At 34.8% G+C, this 20496-nt stretch overlaps 1 protein-coding gene across 2 annotated transcripts in view; it reads right to left on the bottom strand.

The window, feature by feature from the left end:
- The window catches only part of LOC123555846 (probable ubiquitin carboxyl-terminal hydrolase FAF-X), an 86301-nt gene extending 75251 nt beyond the window's left edge, over nucleotides 1-11050 (bottom strand). Inside the window, exon 1 of one of the 2 annotated variants that reach the window (XM_053548377.1) lies at nucleotides 10830-11050. The gene's annotated coding sequence lies outside the window, so the exon portion shown is untranslated. The remainder of the gene's footprint in view (nucleotides 1-10829) is intronic. The other variant, XM_053548378.1, reaches the window with a different exon arrangement.
- Between the last annotated feature and the right edge of the window lie 9446 nt (nucleotides 11051-20496).

Here is a 20496-nt window from a genome sequence, read left to right as displayed (position 1 = left end):
ACCATTTCGGTAAAGGGAAACTACTCTCCGCGCTAACAGCCTATGCTAAAATCTAAGACTGCCATTATGTTTAGTAAAGTTTGAGTAGTTTATTTTTCTTTTAAACAAAATTAATTTCATATAAATTAAATAGTATTTTGAAGAAAAATTATCAAAAAAAGTCATAGATAGTATGATTGTTGTTTAGGTGGTAAGTAACAGAAAGAGCATTGAAATTCGAGGGTAAACGATTTGTACGAGGAAGGCGTACGAGTATGAATCGTTTACCCGTGAGTTTTATGTTCTTTCTGTTTTGAATCATAGTCATCCGTATATGGTAGTTCAGTAGGCGTTTCACATTGCCATATACAGCAGTTCAGTGAGTACTTCAAATCCTTGGTTTAAAATGTGTAAAGCCCTGGTAAACTAGAGCTATCACTAAAGGTGATGAATGTACCCCCCGCATGCACTGACACAATACACTGCAATTTGACGCACACAAGATTGCATAATTATGTGGACTGTATGTATATAGACCGTATGTATACAGTATAGTAACAAAAAACAAAGTCCCATAACAATGCAGAATATTTATCTAAAAGAATGTAACATGCACCATGCACAACTACTGTTGGTACTGATCACTTGTGTGAAGTTTCATTAAATTGTGTGCAAGGGTTTGGTAGATTAGGCACACACAAGATTGCATATGCAGACTGTATGTACATAGTATGTTAACAAGAAACAAAGTCCCATAACTCTGCAATTTTTGTTGCTGAAAGAACATAACATGCCCCATGCACAACTACTGTTGTTACTGATCACTTGTGTGAAGTTTCATTAAATTGTGTCAAGGGGATGAGGAGAGATGGTGCACACAAGATTGTGTCTATGTATATAGTATAGTAACAAAAAAACAAAGTCCCATAACTCTGCAAATTTTTTTTCTGAAAGAACCTAACATGCCCCATGCACAACTACTGTTGTTACTGATCACTTGTGTGAAGTTTCATTAAATTGTGTCAAGGGGATGAGGAGAGATGGTGCGCACAAGATTGTGTCTATATATACAGTATAGTAACAAAAAAACAAGAGGGCCAAGATGGCCCTATGTTTGACCTAGTGATTTCATGGAAACAAATATTCTGACCAATTTTCATTAAGATTGGACCAAAAAATTGGTCTCTTGCGATAAAACAAGCATTTTCATAGATATGACCTAGTTTTTGACCCTAGATGACCCATGTTCAAACTCGACCTAGATTTTATCAAGGCAATCATTCTGACCAAAATTCATGAAGATCAACTGAAAAATACAGCCTCTATCACATACAGAAGTTTTTTCTTTGATTTGACCAACTGACCTAGTTTTTGACCTCAGATGACCCATATTCAAATGCGACCTAGATTTCATTAAGGCAATCAACCTGACCAAATTTCATAAAAATCAATTGAAAAAAAACAGTCTCTATCGCATACACAAGATTTTTCTTTAATTTGACCTAGTGACCTAGTTTTTGACCTCAGATAACCCATATTCAAAATCGACCTAGATTTCATCAAGGCAATCACTCTGACCAAATTTCATGAAGATCAATTGAAAAATACATCCTCTATTGCATACACAATGTTTTTCTTCGATTTGACCTAATGACCTAGTTTTTGACCCCAGACGACCCATTTTCGAACTCGGCCTAGATTTTATCAAGGTAATCATTCTGGCTAAATTTCATGAAGATCAGCTGAAAAATACAGCCTCTATTGCATACACAAGTTTTTTCTTTGATTTGACCTAGTGACCTAGTTTTTGACCCCAGATGACCCATTTTCGAATTTGGTCTAAATTTCATCAAGGTAATCATTCTGACCAAAATTCATGAAGATCAATTGAAAAAAACAGCCTCTATCGCATACACAAGGTTTTTACGTGATATGACCTAGTGGCCTAGTTTTTGACCCGAGATGACCCATTTTCGAACTCGGCCTAGATTTCATCAAGGTAATCATTTTGACCAAAATTCATGAAGATCAATTGAACAAGAGGGCCAAGATGGCCCTAGGTCGCTCACCTAAGAAACACACCATAACAGTGTAAAACATGTTTGACCAAGTGATTTCATGGAAATAAATATTCTGACCAATTTTCATTAAGATTGGACCAAAAAATTGGTCTCTTGCGATAAAACAAGCATTTTCTTAGATATCACCTAGTTTTTGACCCTAGATGACCCATGTTCAAACTCGACCTAGATTTTATCAAGGCAATCATTCTGACCAAAATTCATGAAGATCAACTGAAAAATACAGCCTCTATCACATACACAAGTTTTTTCTTTGATTTGACCAAGTCACCTAGTTTTTGACCTCAGATGACCCATATTCAAATTCGACCTAGATTTCATCAAGGCAATCACTCTGACCAAATTTCATGAAGATCAATTGAAAAATACATCCTCTATTGCATACACAAGGTTTTTCTTTCATTTGAGCTAGTGACCTAGTTTTTGACCCCAGATGACCCATTTTCGAACTTGGTCTAAATTTCATCAAGGTAATCATTCTGACCAAAATTCATGAAGATCAATTGAAAAATACAGCCTCTATCGCATACACAAGGTTTTTCCTTGATTTGACCTAGTTTTTAACCCCAGATGACCCATTTTCGAAATTGGCCTAGATTTCATCAAGGTAATCATTCTGACCAAAATTCATGAAGGTCAACTGAAAAATACCCCCTCTATCGCATACACAAGGTTTTTCTTTGATTTGACCTAGTGACCTAGTTTTTGACCCGAGATGACCCATTTTCGAACTCGGCCTAGATTTCATCAAGGTTATCATTCTGACCAATATTCATGAAGATCCATTGAAAAATACAGCCTCTATCGCATACACAAGGTTTTTCTTTGATTTGACCTAGTGACCTAGTTTTTAGCCTGAGATGACCCATTTTCGAACTCGGCCTAGATTTCATCAAGGCAATCATTCTGACCAATATTCATGAAGATGAATTGAAAAATACAGCCTCTATCGCATACACAAGGTTTTTCTTTGATTTGACCTAGTGACCTAGTTTTTGGCCCGAAATAACCCATTTTCGAACTCGGCCTAGATTTCATCAAGGCAATCATTCTGACCAATATTCATGAAGATCCATTGAAAAATACAGCCTCTATCGCATACACAAGGTTTTTCTTTGATTTGACCTAGTGACCTAGTTTTTGACCCGAGATGACCCATTTTCGAACTCGGCCTAGATTTCATCAAGGTTATCATTCTGACCAATATTCATGAAGATTAATTGAAAAATACAGCCTCTATCGCATACACAAGGTTTTTCTTTGATTTGACCTAGTGACCTAGTTTTTGACCCGAGATGACCCATTTTCGAACTCGGCCTAGATTTCATCAAGGTTATCATTCTGACCAATATTCATGAAGATTAATTGAAAAATACAGCCTCTATCGCATACACAAGCTAAATGTTGACAGACGACAGACGACAGAAGACGGACGACAGACGCCAGACATCGAGCGATCAGAAAAACTCACCTGAGCATTGCTCAGGTGAGCTAAAAATACCGCCTCTATCGCATACATAAGGTTTTTCTTTGATTTGACCTAGTGACCTAGTTTTTGACCCGAGATGACCCATTTTCAAACTCGGCCTAGATTTCATCAAGTCTATCATTCTGACCAATATTCATGAAGAAGAATTGAAAAATACAGCCTCTATCGCATACACAAGGTTTTTCTTTGATTTGACCTAGTGACCTAGTTTTTGACCCGAGATGACCCATTTTCGAACTCGGCCTAGATTTCATCAAGGTTATCATTCTGACCAATATTCATGAAGATTAATTGAAAAATACCGCCTCTATCGCATACACAAGGTTTTTCTTTGATTTGACCTAGTGACCTAGTTTTTGACCCGAGATGACCCATTTTCGAACTCGGCCTAGATTTCATCAAAGTTATCATTCTGACCAATATTCATGAAGATTAAATGAAAAATACAGCCTCTATCGCATACACAAGGTTTTTCTTTGATTTGACCTAGTGACCTAGTTTTTGACCCGAGATGACCCATTTTCGAACTCGGCCTAGATTTCATCAAGGTTATCATTCTGACCAATATTCATGAAGATTAATTGAAAAATACAGCCTCTATCGCATACACAAGCTAAATGTTGACAGACGACGGACGACAGACGACGGACATCGAGCGATCAGAAAAACTCACCTGAGCATTGCTCAGGTGAGCTAAAAACAAAGTCCCATAACTCTGCAAATTTTTTTTCTAAAAGAACCTAACATGCCCCATGCACAACTACTGTTGGTACTGATCACTTGTGTGAAGTTTCATTAAATTGTGTCAAGGGGATGAGGAGAGATGGTGCGTACAAGATTGCGTCTACGGACAGACGGACAGACAGACAGACAACCTGAAACCAGTATACCCCCCCTTACAACTTTGTTGTCGGGGGGTACAATAAACCAATGGGAGAGCAGAAAATCAATAAAATACATGTTCCTGGCATACTTTCCTACCCAACAGTGCGGTAACTAACGTGCAGGTATTTAATACCTGCACACTTTCCGTTACTGCACCATAAACTCAGTGTATACGATTTACCTCCACCCAATTTGTTAAGAAAAAACCCCGAGCTATGATACAATCATCTTTTAATTACTGTTACTGCATACACGCCTTGGGCAAATACACAGCACCTGTGTGATGATTGACAGTTATCTGGGTCATTTGATATTTTGACAGATGATCGACGGGCAGTTTGGTTAGAACTACTTTACTGCTGAAGAGTCAAAGGGGCAGTGTTGAAAGGGCGCTGAACACTCGCAATAGGGCGCCAACAGTGCAGTAACTAACGTATGGGTATTTAATACCTGCACACTTTCAGTTACTGCACCATAAACTCAGTGTATACGATTTACCTCCACCAAATTAGTTAAGAAAAAACCCCGAGCTATGATACAATCATCATTTAATAACTGTTACTGCATACACGCCTTGGGCAAATACACAGCACCTGTGTGATGATTGACAGTTATTTGGGACATTTGATATTTTGACAGATGATTGACGGGCAGTTTGGTTTCGAGCAGAAGGACGCCGCTCAAAAAGGGTAGGGCGCTGTGCCCTGCTATTTTCCGCTCTAGAAAAATCCCTAATTGGATTAAACTGATGAGTTTAATAATACAGCTGATTAGATAATTACATACACATTGGTTAATGTTGTCTGTAGCAAAATCAAAACAATGAAAAGAAATGTGGCTTTTGATGTCACTGACGTTGTTAAATGATATCTAATTTCTAAATGATTGAAATAAATTTATGTTATTATTATTTTATCTCAACCAAAAGTGGCATATCGCCTCTCACAGAGTATTGGCTCCAACTTTGGACCTGAGGGCACAAACTTTTTCTGATTGGCGAATTTGTTGATGCAAAGTGAAACTGACCTAGAGGAAACCTCGAGGAGGTTAAGGTTAATAATTTGTAATACTTACTTTGTGGTCCATTCTCTAATATTTTTAGAAAAAGGTAATTCTCTACACCATTAAAGGGACTAACCCACACATTTTAGGCAAAAAATAATTTCCCTCAAAACTCCATAAAAAGTGAGTACTTACTCTGAAAGTGACTTGTCACTTGTGCATGGTTTAAACTTACTGACATAGACTTTTGCAAGATATACTTATAAATAACAAAAAAATATTGTGCAGAATGTTGAAAACCATTGTAATGCTTTTGAAATAATGCAGACAATTTACATTCTTCGTGCATTTTTACCAGTATGTAATATTTATTTTCACTCACTTTATCATTTTTTATTTTCATATGCCAAACTTTGTGGAAATGAGCTTGTCAAACAATTTCAACTGAACTGAGGACGAGTACCTTCAACTACATCAGAAAAATCGAACGACAAGCAGCATTTTTCATTGACACAAATCACTCTAAATGAGTGCCTAAAATAACTGTGCACTTGTTATATTAAAGCTCTGGGGACTATATTTGGATTGCATTTGTGATGAAAAATGGTGCAAAAATTGGCGGAGGGTTTATTCTTTAATAGTATGTATCTTTTTCTATATTTCATACTGATTTTTTTGCATTTATGTGGGATGATTCCCTTGTCATCGGAATATGGACTCCCTGGGTAGTCCAACTAATTGTACGCGAGTCGCGATACTATGTTAATTTTTGCATAGTTCAATATCTCTCCTCCACATCAACATAGGAAGGACCTTTTCTGAGTTGAACATTCAGCAATTTTTAAATTGCATTTGAACAATTAGTATTTAAAAACAAAAATATTTTGGAAATTTTATGATACCTTGAAAAAATATCCATTTTTTTCTGCCATATATTCAACAGATGTTTATGTGAATAAACGGCAAAACACAAGTTTGTAAACAACGCATCCTAAAGTTTACACAAATTTTACATGGTGCCGATTTGTGTCATGTGATCGATAATGACCAACCGCACTATCAGCTGTACGGAGTGTAAAATGATTAATTTTATTTTGTTTTACGATTTCATCATGTACGCATATTGCCTGATGATGTTTTTATCTAAATCTATATTCACCAAAGAAAAGGTCTTCACTGGGTTTTGACGTAAAGAGAGTCAGACGGATTTTGCTCTATCACAAAAATATCTTAGAATCAGTTCTGATGTCAAATTATTTGGACTACTCCCGTGATACGCCTCTTTGAAGTCTTTCTAATAAATCTGAACCTTCTCATAATTTGATCAAGCCATTGGAAAATTTCACTTGCAGCAGTATCCGATTTTTTTGCATATTGTGGTTAATCATAACAGTTGAAATGGAGAAAACATCTGTTGATTACTGGAAAGAGCTTAAAAATGACAGTGATTTGAGTAAAGGACTCGGCAGAACGAGAAAATGGCTACTGGTACTGATGATAAACCCGAACAGAATATGAGGTTTTTTTACCTGTAACTTTTTTATTTCTGCAAATTTAAATCAATGGTCGGTATCAAAATAAAGCTTAACCTTTGCTGAAAACTTTACATAATTCAAATTTATATTTAGTAAGCAAACTCACACGAAGTGAGGGCCTGAAAGGGGTATGTAAAAAGGGGACTTTATGAACGTTGACTGATGATAAATTCGAACCCTTTGTCATTTACAAAATTTTCTTGGTATTATTGTATTGAAACTTTCCCCAAAAAGCTGCAACAGTCATTCCTGATCAAGTAATGAAAAGTTAACAAATGTCAGGCCTTCATGTTTCGACAGTGAGCATGCGCAAAAAAACGGGCATGACTAGATACCGGAAAGGGCCCTTTCCGTGATATTTGATCGGAAAGGGCCTAACATGATCGGAAAGGGCCTGCCATATGTTTATTATTGGAATTGATTTAACTATTTCTTCATATTTCATTATGACATAATAAAAGAAAATAAATTACGAAAAAAAGTTATCAATTTGTTATTTTTAAATGAAAATACGAGTCATGGCATAAACCGGGCTGATCGGAAAGGGCTTAACATGATCGGAAAGGGCCTGCTATATGTTTATTATTGGAACTAATTTTATTATTTTTTCACATTTCATTAAACAAATGAAAAAGAAATTATTTAAGATAAAAAAATTATCAATATTCGATTTTTAAATGAATTATGGACAAAATACGGGTCATGACATAAACCGCGCTGATCGGAAAGGGGTTAACATGATCGGAAAGGGCCTGCTATATGTTTATTATCGGAAATTGTTTATTTATTTATTCATATTTCATTTATCAAATCAAAAAGAGAAGAACATACGAAAAAAAATATATGAATTTTTGATTTTTAGATGAATTATAGGCAAAATACGCGATAATTAACGAACGGACAGGTTATTCATATGTCACCTATCAATCAACAAGTTGTGTAAACACTGATTGCTACGTGTCAATCAAAATATTTAAAGAGGGTTAGATGTTTTTACGGCTTTTCGTTGACAAAATAATTTGCCATTGAGTAAATGATGCTTTATTCAATAATATAATATATAAACCATAGACTGATTACAGAAACGCAACATTCGAATAATAATGCTATATTTGGTGACAGTTACGTTACACGCCTAGAAAAGCATACCAGTGGCAATATGCATTTCAAATATAAATGTGCCTTCTATGGTGTATCTGGAATGTCAACACGTAAAAAATTCAGGCCAATGTATGATAGATTATTAAAGGACAAACCAAGGTAAGAAGTAAATTTCTATTTTTGCTAAATATTTATAATATTTTCTTTCGGTGAAAGAACAAGACATTATAAACTTTTGCTAATCTAAGTAATGGAAATAGTTACAATCTGTAAACCACGTACTATCATAGTAAACAAACATGTGCATGTTGGTGCACATGCCATGCACGTGCATAATATGCAACACTGTTACGCCTTATGTGTTACTACCGTGAGTTGCCAAAAACACATTATAATAATAAGCTTCAGTACCTATTCAAATGTTGGTATGTGAAATGACGTGTAGTGAATACATACATTATTAACAAAATAGTGATACAATATAAAATAAAAGCATCAATACGACGTTTAGAAATAACATTACAGATTGGATATACCAATTATTTTTTTATATATCTACGAATACGTATTATTTTTATAAACGTATACGATAATGATTTTTAAATACATATGTTTTATATTTCAGGTATGTCTTCTTAAACATCGGAGGAAACAACATTGTCAACTACTGTTCGCCGGCTGATATATTTACGGCTTTATAAGCATTTCTTGTGCAAAATAAAAATACTACCAAATGTACTTGTTTTTTTTTCTTCAATTCTTCAATTTGCAGAATAACGACAAGTATTAAAATTAGATAAAAGCTTATCATATTAACTGCACTTACCTCACAGAATATACAGTTCGTCTTACACTGTTCCGTGCAAACGTACACACATTTTGCTTAAGAAACATGCATGCTAAGAATCAGGTGACTTTTTACCCAAAACATTTAGCGGCATTGTTTGAAGAAGCAATGAAAGTCAATAAAGGCTATTATCTGTCCAAAAGGCAAAGTGTATAAAAATATTGTTATAATATAAAGACATTATTTGTCACATGGCACTTGTGTGTGCTTACAAATATACTGATTAATTGATATAATCAATAGGTGTGATAATCCAATCAAACTCTATCAGGACTAATCAGAGGCACGTGTTTGTTACGCCGCATATATTCAAAGGCCGGTCCTTTCCGATCAGCGCGGTTTATGCACTGACATGTGTTTTGTGTATAGTTCATTTAAAAATCGATAATGATCTTTTTTCTTAATTTATTTTCTTTTGTTAAACGAAATACGAAATCTGAAGAAACAATTAAATAATTTCAAATAATAAACATTTGACAGACCCTTTCCGATCATGTTAGGCCCTTCTCGATCAGCGTAGTTTATGTCATAACCCATATTTTGTCTATAATTCATTTAAAAATCATAAATAGCTATTTCATAATTCATAATTTATTTTCTTTTCTATTTCATAAATGAAATATGAATAAATAAATAAATAAGTTCCAATAATAAACAAACAGCAGGTCCTTTCCGATCAGCGCGGTTTATGTCATGACCCGTATTTTATCTATAATTCATTTAAAATTCGAGTATTAATAATTGTTTTATTTAAAATTATTTTCTTTTTCATTTGTTAAATGAAATATGAAGTAATAATTAAATAATTTCCAATAATAAACATGTGACAGGCCCTTTCCGATCATGTTAAGCCATTTCCGATCAGCGCGGTTTATGTCATAACTCGTATTTTGTCTATAATTCTTTTAAAAATAACAAATTGATAACTTTTTTTCGTAATTTATTTTCTTTTATTATGTCATAATGAAATATGAAGAAATAATTAAATAATTTCCAAGAATAAACATGTGACAGGCCCTTTTCGGAACATGTTAAGCCCTTTCCGATCAGCGCGGTTTATGTCATGACTCGTATTTTGTCTATAATTCATTTAAAAATAACAAATTGATAACTTTTTTTGTAATTTATTTTCTTTTATTATGTCATAATGAAATATGAAGAAATAATTAACTAAATTCCAGTAATAAACGGCGCCTAATAAACATATGGCAGGCCCTTTCCGATCATGTTAAGTCCTTTTTGCGGAAAGGGCCCTTTCCGGTATCTAGTCATAGCGCAAAAAAACACCCTCTTCCCCAGTAATTTTGGAAAAATATTTTTTATACAAATTTATGTAAGTCATTTATTTATACAGAATATTTACCAATTTTGTTTTTGTTTACACCAGTTGGTGTTGTAAGTGGAAACTATTAGATGGTGTGTTCAATTTTATAAATAACCGATTGCAATCGAATATTTCCAAGGTGTTCGACTTTATCATCTGTCCGGGTTTATCATCAGTACCAAGCCTTGAAACAAAACCTTATGAATTTGGTTTTACAATTGCCTTAATGCAATCAATATGACCAAGGATATTGTGTTAACAGATGTCACTGGACTGACTTTTTGTAATTAGTTTCTTTTTGGAACTCCAATGTCATCATGGTTAGTGAAAATTTCAACTTTCACTTTCACACAAGAATGATCACCTCATATTTTCATGACATATTAAACGCATGTCTTGAAGGTAATGGGTAACGCAATCGTTTTTGCAACCAGTTTATTACGATGAGTATATCCGAATAATTAATTCATAAGCCTAATTATTTCGGCGTGACAGTTGCATGTCATGTCATTCCGTCGGAAATCAAAACATGGCCGACGTGCGTTCGATTTTCTAAACAATTCCAAATATATTCATATCATATTACCTTAACATATAAATATTCTTTGAAAAGGTATAACCGCTATGTGGAATATAAAGCTCATCTGCGTTGTCAAACAGAAATGCACAACTATCAGCGTTAAAGAAAAACGGTTGGAATCCTTTCGCAAGTTGTCAATAAATTCGGTAATGAGGTAATCTCGTAGCCGCGAGATTTACATTTTAAACGAGATTTATTGAACAATTTCCTTTTTTGTATATATTTGCTAACTCAGTCATCGTTTAAAATAAAGTTTCCCGGCATTTAAAAAATCAACTTTTGTCATTCAAAAAATAAAACAAAATTTTATTCTAAAAACAGGTGCGATTAAAAAAAGTACCGAAAAGAAAAGATTTGATACTAAAGCGTCCTTTCTGCGGAGAAGGTTTTAATATTCCATAGTTTGTTACACTCATCTGTCTTAGCGAATACAGACATGTAATATATGTAGTATGGACGCGTGGAAGAGTCTTAATCTTCCACTGATCTGTCTTAGCACTAAAATATGTAGTAAAAACGCACGAGTGAGACTATCTTTCATGAAACAATGCAAGCTAGGTGGTTGTAAGATTAAAGTTATACACATATGTATAATTATAGCCTGTATCCAGACCCTATGTTTTGTTCATAGGGGATTTCTCCTGAGGCTATTCAAATTTTGTGTATTTATACTCATTTTCTTCTCTAAAAATCTTTCTAAAAAGGAACGGCTTGGCTAGTTGGGAAACTAGAGTCCAGATAAGAGAATTGTTTCAGGCTAGTTTGTGTCATAGCTGTGTTTGGAAAAGTTGTATATGTACTTGACATACTGTAAAACATTTTTGTAGCTGTATATAGGGTTTTGTTTGTTTATTAACACGACCCCTTTACACACTAAGGGATCAGCCACAACATATAAACACAGAAATTTGCGTCAATTTTTTGGCATATCATATTTACTTCATAAAGTCAATATTGTCTTCGTTTGAAGAATATCATATCATATTCAATTACTGAAGAGTATTCAAATGTTTTATTACATCAAAGATATATTTTAGGCTAAATGGTAACAGCTAATATTTGACAGACAAGAAACATTTACTTTTCAATTTAAAACATAACATATTAAGCAAATATAAAAGGTAAGGGTAGATTTTCCGGAAGCACACAACACCCCGAATACAGCCATAGGGCCAATCATCTCAAAGTAGGCCCACAACAAAAAGATGCTGTAGGTGACCGTCCAAAAGCTTATAGAGCGTCAGTACGACCGTACAAACGCGCCGACCAAGATCACGACGTGATAGAAGCGCCTTTTCAAACAAAAACGGCTGCAACAGGACCTCCGAAGGCCTGCCTCAATATTCCAGAGCCCTTATTCTTGCATACCAGACGGGGATTTCCGGTATTTTAACCAGTGCTGGAAAAATCCATCTTACACCCCGGGGTGTAAGATGACTCTCGTGCTGTAAATGACGTACTACGAACTACATGTATGTAGAAGATTTGTAGTAATTTACATTTTATTTAAAAAAAAACGGAATAAAAAATCAATACCTTGACAGTTCCTATTTGTTCCTGATAGTATATTTCCCGATTCAAAACACGTTATTTTATCATAAATTGATAACGTTACGCTGCAACTGATAAAACAAAACCGGAACTAAACATTGTTATTTGTTTTGAAACGTCATGACGTCTTTCCTGTTTACGGACGTTGGTTTCCCGCGCTTTGTTTAAATACACTGCCATAAGAAATAGTTCTAAAAAGAAAGCCGTTCGATTGATTTTATTTTCATTATTATTTCTTGAAATCGGTATGCAAGAAAAAGATTCTGTCACTGGTTTTAGGTACAGATGGAAATATCCGGCTCTCGGGTAACTGTTTAGGCGGTAACTCGGTAGGAACCTCGTTACCGCCTAAACAGTTACCCTCGAGGCCGGATATTACCATCTGCACCTACAACCATTGAAAGAATCTTATATTATATACCTTGTCTCTGCTGTTGGCTTCACTTACAAGGCAGAATATGCGATGCGTATTTCATAGTGACCGTCCGAACGCTTATAAAGCGTCAATAAAAATCCTTTTTGATGTTTTACAGAAAGTGCGTTTATTCCCTTCATTACAAATCGGTTAAAACAGTTCCAATCTTATTTAGCTAAACATTTATCGGTGTGACTGCAGTTTGTGCATGTTACTACAGTCAGACTGGAGCTCATAAATTAGTGTGTTTGCCAGCCTGAATCCCCCCTCCCCCGCGCACACACACACCCCTACAACAGGTGAGATAACTCCATCGGATTATTTCCTTCTGTTGGTGGTACTAGTAGTAGGTTAGTCTCTATTTTGTTTTCATTATCTCATTATCTTCTTATTTTTTCTCTTCGTTTCCTTTTTTCTTCTTTCTTTTTTTTCTCTCTTTCTCTTTTTTTTTTTTTGCCTTTTGCTGCGTTCTCTTGTCTGAAGAGTTTTCGAGAAATGCTTTCTTTGCTTCCTACACTTTAGAATAACTTTAAGTACTCGAGTTTTTTTAATCTACTTTACCAAGTCTGTATGATGTGTCTATAAGTAAATTTGGTACACCAATTGCTGCAGCTATTTCTTTTAGATTTTCTTAATCATATTCCTTGTTCTCTTTTCCATTTGTTACCTTCTTTAAGGTTGAACAACACTACACTTAGTTCCCGCCTTCTGTATCTATTTGCAAACTGTATCTATAATTTTCATTAACCACTTTAAGACTACCACCCAGGGGATAGACAACGTTCTTTACGAGAACAGGGCTTAATTGGTATGTCAGTAGTTTCAGTCAACCCACTACTACGTTTCTTCTATGCCGCTGTTGAAAATCACAGACAAATCTTGTTGATTTGTAGTTAAATTCCCTGTTGTAGACCTTCACCATTTCACTGATTTCTGATTCGTGTTTATGTAAGGTGCTGTCATCATTTGTCTCCCAGCCTTCTGCGTTTTTGTGGTATTGTTCGACTCTAGTAAAGATAGTTAGAGCCTCAAGAATACCGATGTCGGTATTTCCCTCTGTTTGATGTATATATTTCAGTACATCCAAATATGGCGTAATATTGGGAGTCAGATCGCCGATTAGCCTATGACGCTGAAAGATGCAGTCCCTGTTTTCCTGGTCAGTCACATGTTATACGACAGAAGACTACTAACGTTTTTTATCATCTCTTATATTTTCAATGTTTTAACCAGAAATTCAGTCCCTTCTTTCGTATTTCGGCCTGGCCTAGTCCACTATACAATATCAGTGTCACCCAAATTTAGTTTATCAGTTTCTGTTCTCAAATAATTACCATTGCTGCCTGTTAGGAAAACACTCCTTTTATACTTGAGGTCTCTATTCTTGGACACTTTCTTGGCTATAAATTCCTTTATCTTTTTTTTATCTGGATACACTGCATGAAATTTGTATAGACGGAGAGTAGATTTAGAGTTTAGATAGTTAGAGGCCATGGTCTATCTAAGATAGGGTACTGCAATCAGTCTCACCTACAGCAAGAGCCGCTGCAATACAACGTATTGTTTGTTTGATGCTGTTTTTGTAAAAGGTACATTGTGTATTATGTAATGAATACATGAATTAACGTGATAACTGTGTAATAAATGTTAACTGGAACTAAAGCTTCAGCAGTTGCTTTCAACTGTCTCAAATCTAGGTTCGATAATATTTGAACACCGAAATTCTTTTCATTTATTTGTATTTTCTTTGTCAGGGTACTGCAGTCAGTCAACAACTGGTGCAGCAGGGTACTGCAGTCAGTCGCACCTGCTTATCAAAGAGAACATAAATGACTGATGATTATTTCATTCTGTCATTACAAGACTTTTATCTGAAATTTTTATTTTTTATATTTAGTATAATGTTGGAAGGGGCCCTTTGTGTCAGAATTTCCTGTCTTAATTTTGGAAAAACATTTTGTCTAAAATAGAAAAAGTGGAAACTCCACAGGTCGCTAAACACGTCAAAAACGAAAATGTTGCAGGCTCGGTTTCATTGAGCCTGTTCGTGGACGGTAGTGGAGATACATGCTACCGTCCACGCCCTCTATCTCGTGTGTTATTCCTTATCCACGAGAGTTTGCTTTTCAACTTCCAAAAAACTAATCCATTTCCTTTTGCTTTTTTATTTTTGGAAAAATAATGTCCTAATGTATTTTAATATCCCGATTTATCGCCTAAAGTTCATAAGAATTAGCGTAGAGTGCCTTTCGAAATTTTATCTTTTTCATTCGCGACCAGAGTCATTTTTGAATTTAAGTTCCTTTTTTTTGCAAATTTAACACTGCAAAAAACTATCCATGATGGAGGATAATGGTTGATTGTCATATAAAATACAAAATCAGGAATGGATGATGGATCAGTAGCTATATTTTCTGAATTGTCTTCTATTTTCCTCCGCGACTTTTTTTCCAAACTTTTCTCCACTGGCACAGTATGCCGTATACCGGTACTAAGTTGTTACTTAATACTAATCTATTTAAGCTCGATTGTGATTCATGAAAGCTTCAAGCTTATTTGAACCACCCTCGAATCCTCTTCCTGGAAAAAGTGGTCGTGACCCCAGTGTGACCTGAACCCACGAACTTCATGTTGAGCTGACGAAACCTTAACCACTGGACCGGCGCTCCCCTTACCATTCAGTTAGGATGTGACAAAATCTTCTTACACCATCTAATGTCACGGTGTATGTTTATCTGATCCCTCTCTGTGGTAAATGAAAAAACGGATCCCGCCCTGTTCGCGCACAGGACCTTCTTTGTGCTAAACAATGAAATCCAGCGTCAGGGAGCTCGGAAAATCGAAATTTTCGTCCTGAACACATGTTTGTGCATAAAAACATATGAACCACGGAAAGACCTACCTATATACCATTGCTATTTTACCGTTACATCTGTTTTATCAGTTCACACAAGTCCAAACGAAGATGGAATGTAGAAGGGGGTACTGGCTCGGATGAACATCGTGCGATGTTTATGAAACTTAAATGCGACTTTCCTTGAATATAGCAAGTATCAAGTACCTTAGATGTGAAGTCGTTGATCACATCGTACTTGTATATACACTTTATGTGATTATTTTCATCAGATTTCCTTAAAATTGCCCTACTTTCGATTTCGTTAATGCACGGGAGTTGGACTGGGATATGGAATTCAATCTCGACAAATGTCGAGTTATCCCCGTCAAAAGAAGGAAACTTCCTATCCCTCGCAATATTACCTGCATAATATTTTTCTAGAATCTGTCACCTCAGCAAATACCTTGGCGTGTATATCTCATATGATCTCTCGTGGGACGCCCAGATAAATAGGTCAACCAAAAAAGCAAATCAAACTTTAGGTTTCCCCCGCAGGAATATAAAGGTCAACTCCAGACCTCTTAAGTCCATAGCATATCAGACCCTAGTCATACCACAGCTGTAAAGTAACTCCGAAGTTGCATTGTAAAGAATTTTACTATGTGGACCTGTGACGAAGTTTGTAAAGCCCTTTCCTTTTTATTGAACAATATTTACGTCAGGTTTAGGAATGCAGTTTTCAGACAAGTAATTCGTATTCCCATGGGTACTTACTGTGCTCCCCTTGTTGCAGATTTGTTTTTATAGTGTTATGAAAGAGATTTTATGTTGACCCTTTCTCAAGATACACAGGCAGACATTATAACTGCATTTAATAATACATCACGCTATCTGGATGATATATACTTAATATGGATAATCCGTTTTTTGATCATTTAGTGGAAAATATTTTCTCTATTTACGACAATTTCATACAAACCTAAATTAATGATAAGAGGGATGATTTTAATTTCAGTATTGTAAATTTCCCCCATTTAGATGGAGATGTACACCAGACTACATATTATGGGGGTATATATAAATATTTCTCAGTTAATTCGGTTTGCAATAGTGTGTAGTCATGTTGAAGATTTCAATGAATGTAACTTATTTATTACAAATACGCTTCTTCAACAGGGCTACCGTTACTATAAATTACGTAAATACTTTTCCAAATTTTACTATCGTAATTCAGATTTGATTTTAAAATACAAAAGCAATTTGAAATCACTTCTGCGAGAAGGTATATCAAATCCGCTTTTTATGGGGACGTGGTTTACAAACTTCGTAAGATTTTGTGTCATGCTAATTTTCCAATTGCATTTAGTAAATTAATTAAACGTTTTATGAAAAGAGGTTATGACCCACCTGTTTTGAGACACACCGCATGTTTGGTGTTCAACCCTTTTACAGTTGGACGCCGCGCTTTCCTCTTTGATTGTGTCTGACGGATCAGGTGGAGGACTCTATGATTAGTAGTTCATAAATCCCACCAGGACTGAGCTACTTTGATTTCCGTCTTCTAGCCTGTTTCGTCGGGCCCTTAAGGGTGTTTCCCTTGTTGCTTTGTCTTCTGCAAAGGCATTGAGTACATACAGGACTTCATTTTTTTATATTCTGTCTTCAAGGGCATCTTTGTGTTTTACATTACATATCTTCTGTTGCCTTTACGTATGTTAGGGTTTCACCTGGCGGGGATTACTTTTATTTACACTGTCTTGTGACTTTAGTACATGGTGAGGGTAAGAGTGAGGTTAGGTGCACCATAAACCGGTTTTAACTCCCCAGTGGTGGTTTTGCCACTGACCGTTCCAAGGTTGTGCCCCACTGCGTTCCTGTATTTGTTTTGTCCTTTTGTGTCCATTTTTGTGTGTGATGTGCGAGAGTTGTTCGTGTGTGTCTTTGGGGAGGCTGCGTTTTTTGAACGTGGCTTTTCCTGTTGGATATTTAATTATGGAATCCCGGTGCGACATGCTTTTTGCTATTTGCTTTTTGCGTTTTGCTATTTGCTTTTTGCGTTTTGCTCTTTGCTCTTTGCTCTTTGCTCTTTGCTTTTTGCGTTTTGCTATTTGCTTTTTGCGTTTTGCTCTTTGCTTTTTGCGTGTTGCTATTTGCGTTCTGCTTTTTCGTCAGTTTCTTCTGAATTTGGTGCCATATGTCACAATGCAAACGGTAAAAGATGTTGGAGATTGGCTTGATGCCAATGGATTGGGGGGCTATAGGGATAAAATTTCCAGCCCTAACTTTAGCTGGGTATGTGAATATTGTAATTAAATTACAATGATTCCGAGTCACGGTTCAGACTTAATAGCTAATGTGGAGATGAGTTGTAAAAGCAGTCCAGTTAACTCTGACAGGAGAGCAGTGCTGGCAGCAAGGGGACCCGGTTTCACATTTTTCTCACTATATGATTTTGTGACATTTGATGTCTGCACTTTCATACATATCAAATGTGTGTATATGTATCTGCACACAAATGACCAGTAGGGAATGCAATCCTGAGGTTATTATGGCAGTTTACTAAATCTTGCAATTGTCAACAAGTAACATACTTTATACTACAATATAATGCAGTGGTTTTAAAGTGGACATCAGTCTAACCTTACTTCTGTATTCAATTTGATAAAATTTGAACAAGGAGGTATAACTTGTGATCAAAGTATACATGTATTAGTTAATGTTTATAAATAATAGCTACTGCTGAGTTTTTAATTATCCTTTGCCATTTTTTTATTCATTTTTTATGCATTTTATGATTTACATACTACTTTGCTGTATCAGTATATTTACATAAGATGTAAACAATATTATAGTCTTTTGTTTTAGTTTTAATTTATAGAAAATGTATCTTTTTCTGAAGGATTACATACATATGTAATATTTAATATTTAGATAAATGTCTCTGTTGCTAAGGGATCACTTCTTGTAGTGTAAAGAAACACACTTACTCTTGTAAGAATTCTAGGTGCAAGTCCTAGCAAGAAGCCCTTTGCATATTGACAGATCTTTATATGCACATAAACTGCTAAGCAGTTATCTAGCCTGACTAAAATGTGCAGTTTTAATTTTTTAAGCAAAATGAGTATTTATTCATATAAATGAACATTTCAGTTTCCTACTAAATTTTCAGTTTTTATCCTTGACAAGATATTAAATAGAAATAAATTTAGGCGTATAAAAATTGTTTGTTACTAGTATCCCGACCTACCCTAAATTTTTGGCCCGACCCTAAATGTTTTTATGACCTTTGAGAATATTTTTTTCATTTTTTTAAGAAAAATTTGCAAAACTGCACTTTTTATGCTTTAAACATGGTCAGTGATGTTAGAAATCAACTAACTAATGTTCTAAAGGCATAACTGCCTTATTTGTATTCATTTTTTGACACAAAAATAATTTCTGAAAAATCACCCCCCTCCTCAAAAAAAAAATGTTCCGACCTACCTACCCTAATTTTTTTAGCATGTTACCGGAAACAAAGAATTTTTTAGGCCTTACTGATTGAATTAATACTGAAAGTGCAGAAGGACCCATTACATATGCAGAAAAATGGCTAAAAAACACTGCAAAGTCATAAATACTTGTGTCAGACTAATTTCATGGATTTCATAGTTTTGTAATTAATCATTTTTATCTTCCATAAAGTTAATTTATATCCATGGTTTCTGGTCCCCCTTAATACAATGACACAAAAGTTCAAAGTATTAAGTATTATCTGATCAAGTCAGGGGTGTCATTGGATGCCATCCAACTCATTGTTGCCAGATTTTGGATATATACAGTGTGTCATCAGAAAAAATGTCAAAGTTTAAAAATTTACCCTGGAACTCCCCATCTTATCATGAAAAATGAAGCATATACATGTTGTTATTATTTGAAGATATGGATTCTACTCCATAATCTTAAGTATGGTTCAAAAATATTCAAAAATTATACTTGTGAGATAACTGTCAGAAAAGTTTTATAATAGTGTTTTTTTGTAGCCTTACTTATTGAAGTAATATATAGAACAGAACAGAACAGAACAGAAATTTTATTTTAGACTTGAGCATTATGCTCCTCGTCCATAAAACATGATACAATCAAATATATATGTTATACCTCATGTTGTCATGTATTATGACTTGAGAGAAATGAATTAAATTGAAATTGAACAATCAACAGTTTATTCAAACAATCATTTTAGCACCTGTCGATAATCCCATTAATGTAGATGTGATTAGATTAGCACATTGTTAATTGATTGTTATTAAATGAAATAAACAAACTAGTACTGATTATCATACAGTTTTAAAATCATATCAAAGTAAATTTTCGAATAAGTATTACACAATATCTTTTTCAATATGATATCGAGGTTATTGACAAGCATTTGCAGACAGACAGACAGATACTTTATTCACCCAAGGTATATAATATACAACATGAGGATATGCAATATGTTTTTTTTAAACAATGTAGTGTTTGTTCCGGTAGCAGTCAACAGAATATAAAATATGAAGCTAATAAGTTAGCAGTATACACAAGTGCCAAGGGGGAACTCGTAGAATCGTATCTCATAACTCATTTACATAGGTGCAAATTACTTGTAATCATTCTATTCAAGATTATATCTGATCATATCTGGTTCTTTAACACACATATTTAATTATAAACACATGTATACAATACACTAATAAGCAAAGTAATATTACTATAATATGCAGTAAAACAGATTCTAGAAAATTCCTGTCTTTGGTGTTAGAATTAATTAAAATTCTGACTCCAATACCAATGAAAAAAATCAGGCTCCAAGTCAGATTTAAAATATATATATATATTTATATCACTCT

The sequence above is a fragment of the Mercenaria mercenaria genome, chromosome 7, assembly GCF_021730395.1.
Source record: "Mercenaria mercenaria strain notata chromosome 7, MADL_Memer_1, whole genome shotgun sequence".
NCBI lineage: Eukaryota > Metazoa > Mollusca > Bivalvia > Venerida > Veneridae > Mercenaria > Mercenaria mercenaria.
This window is presented reverse-complemented; position numbering and strand designations above follow the sequence as displayed.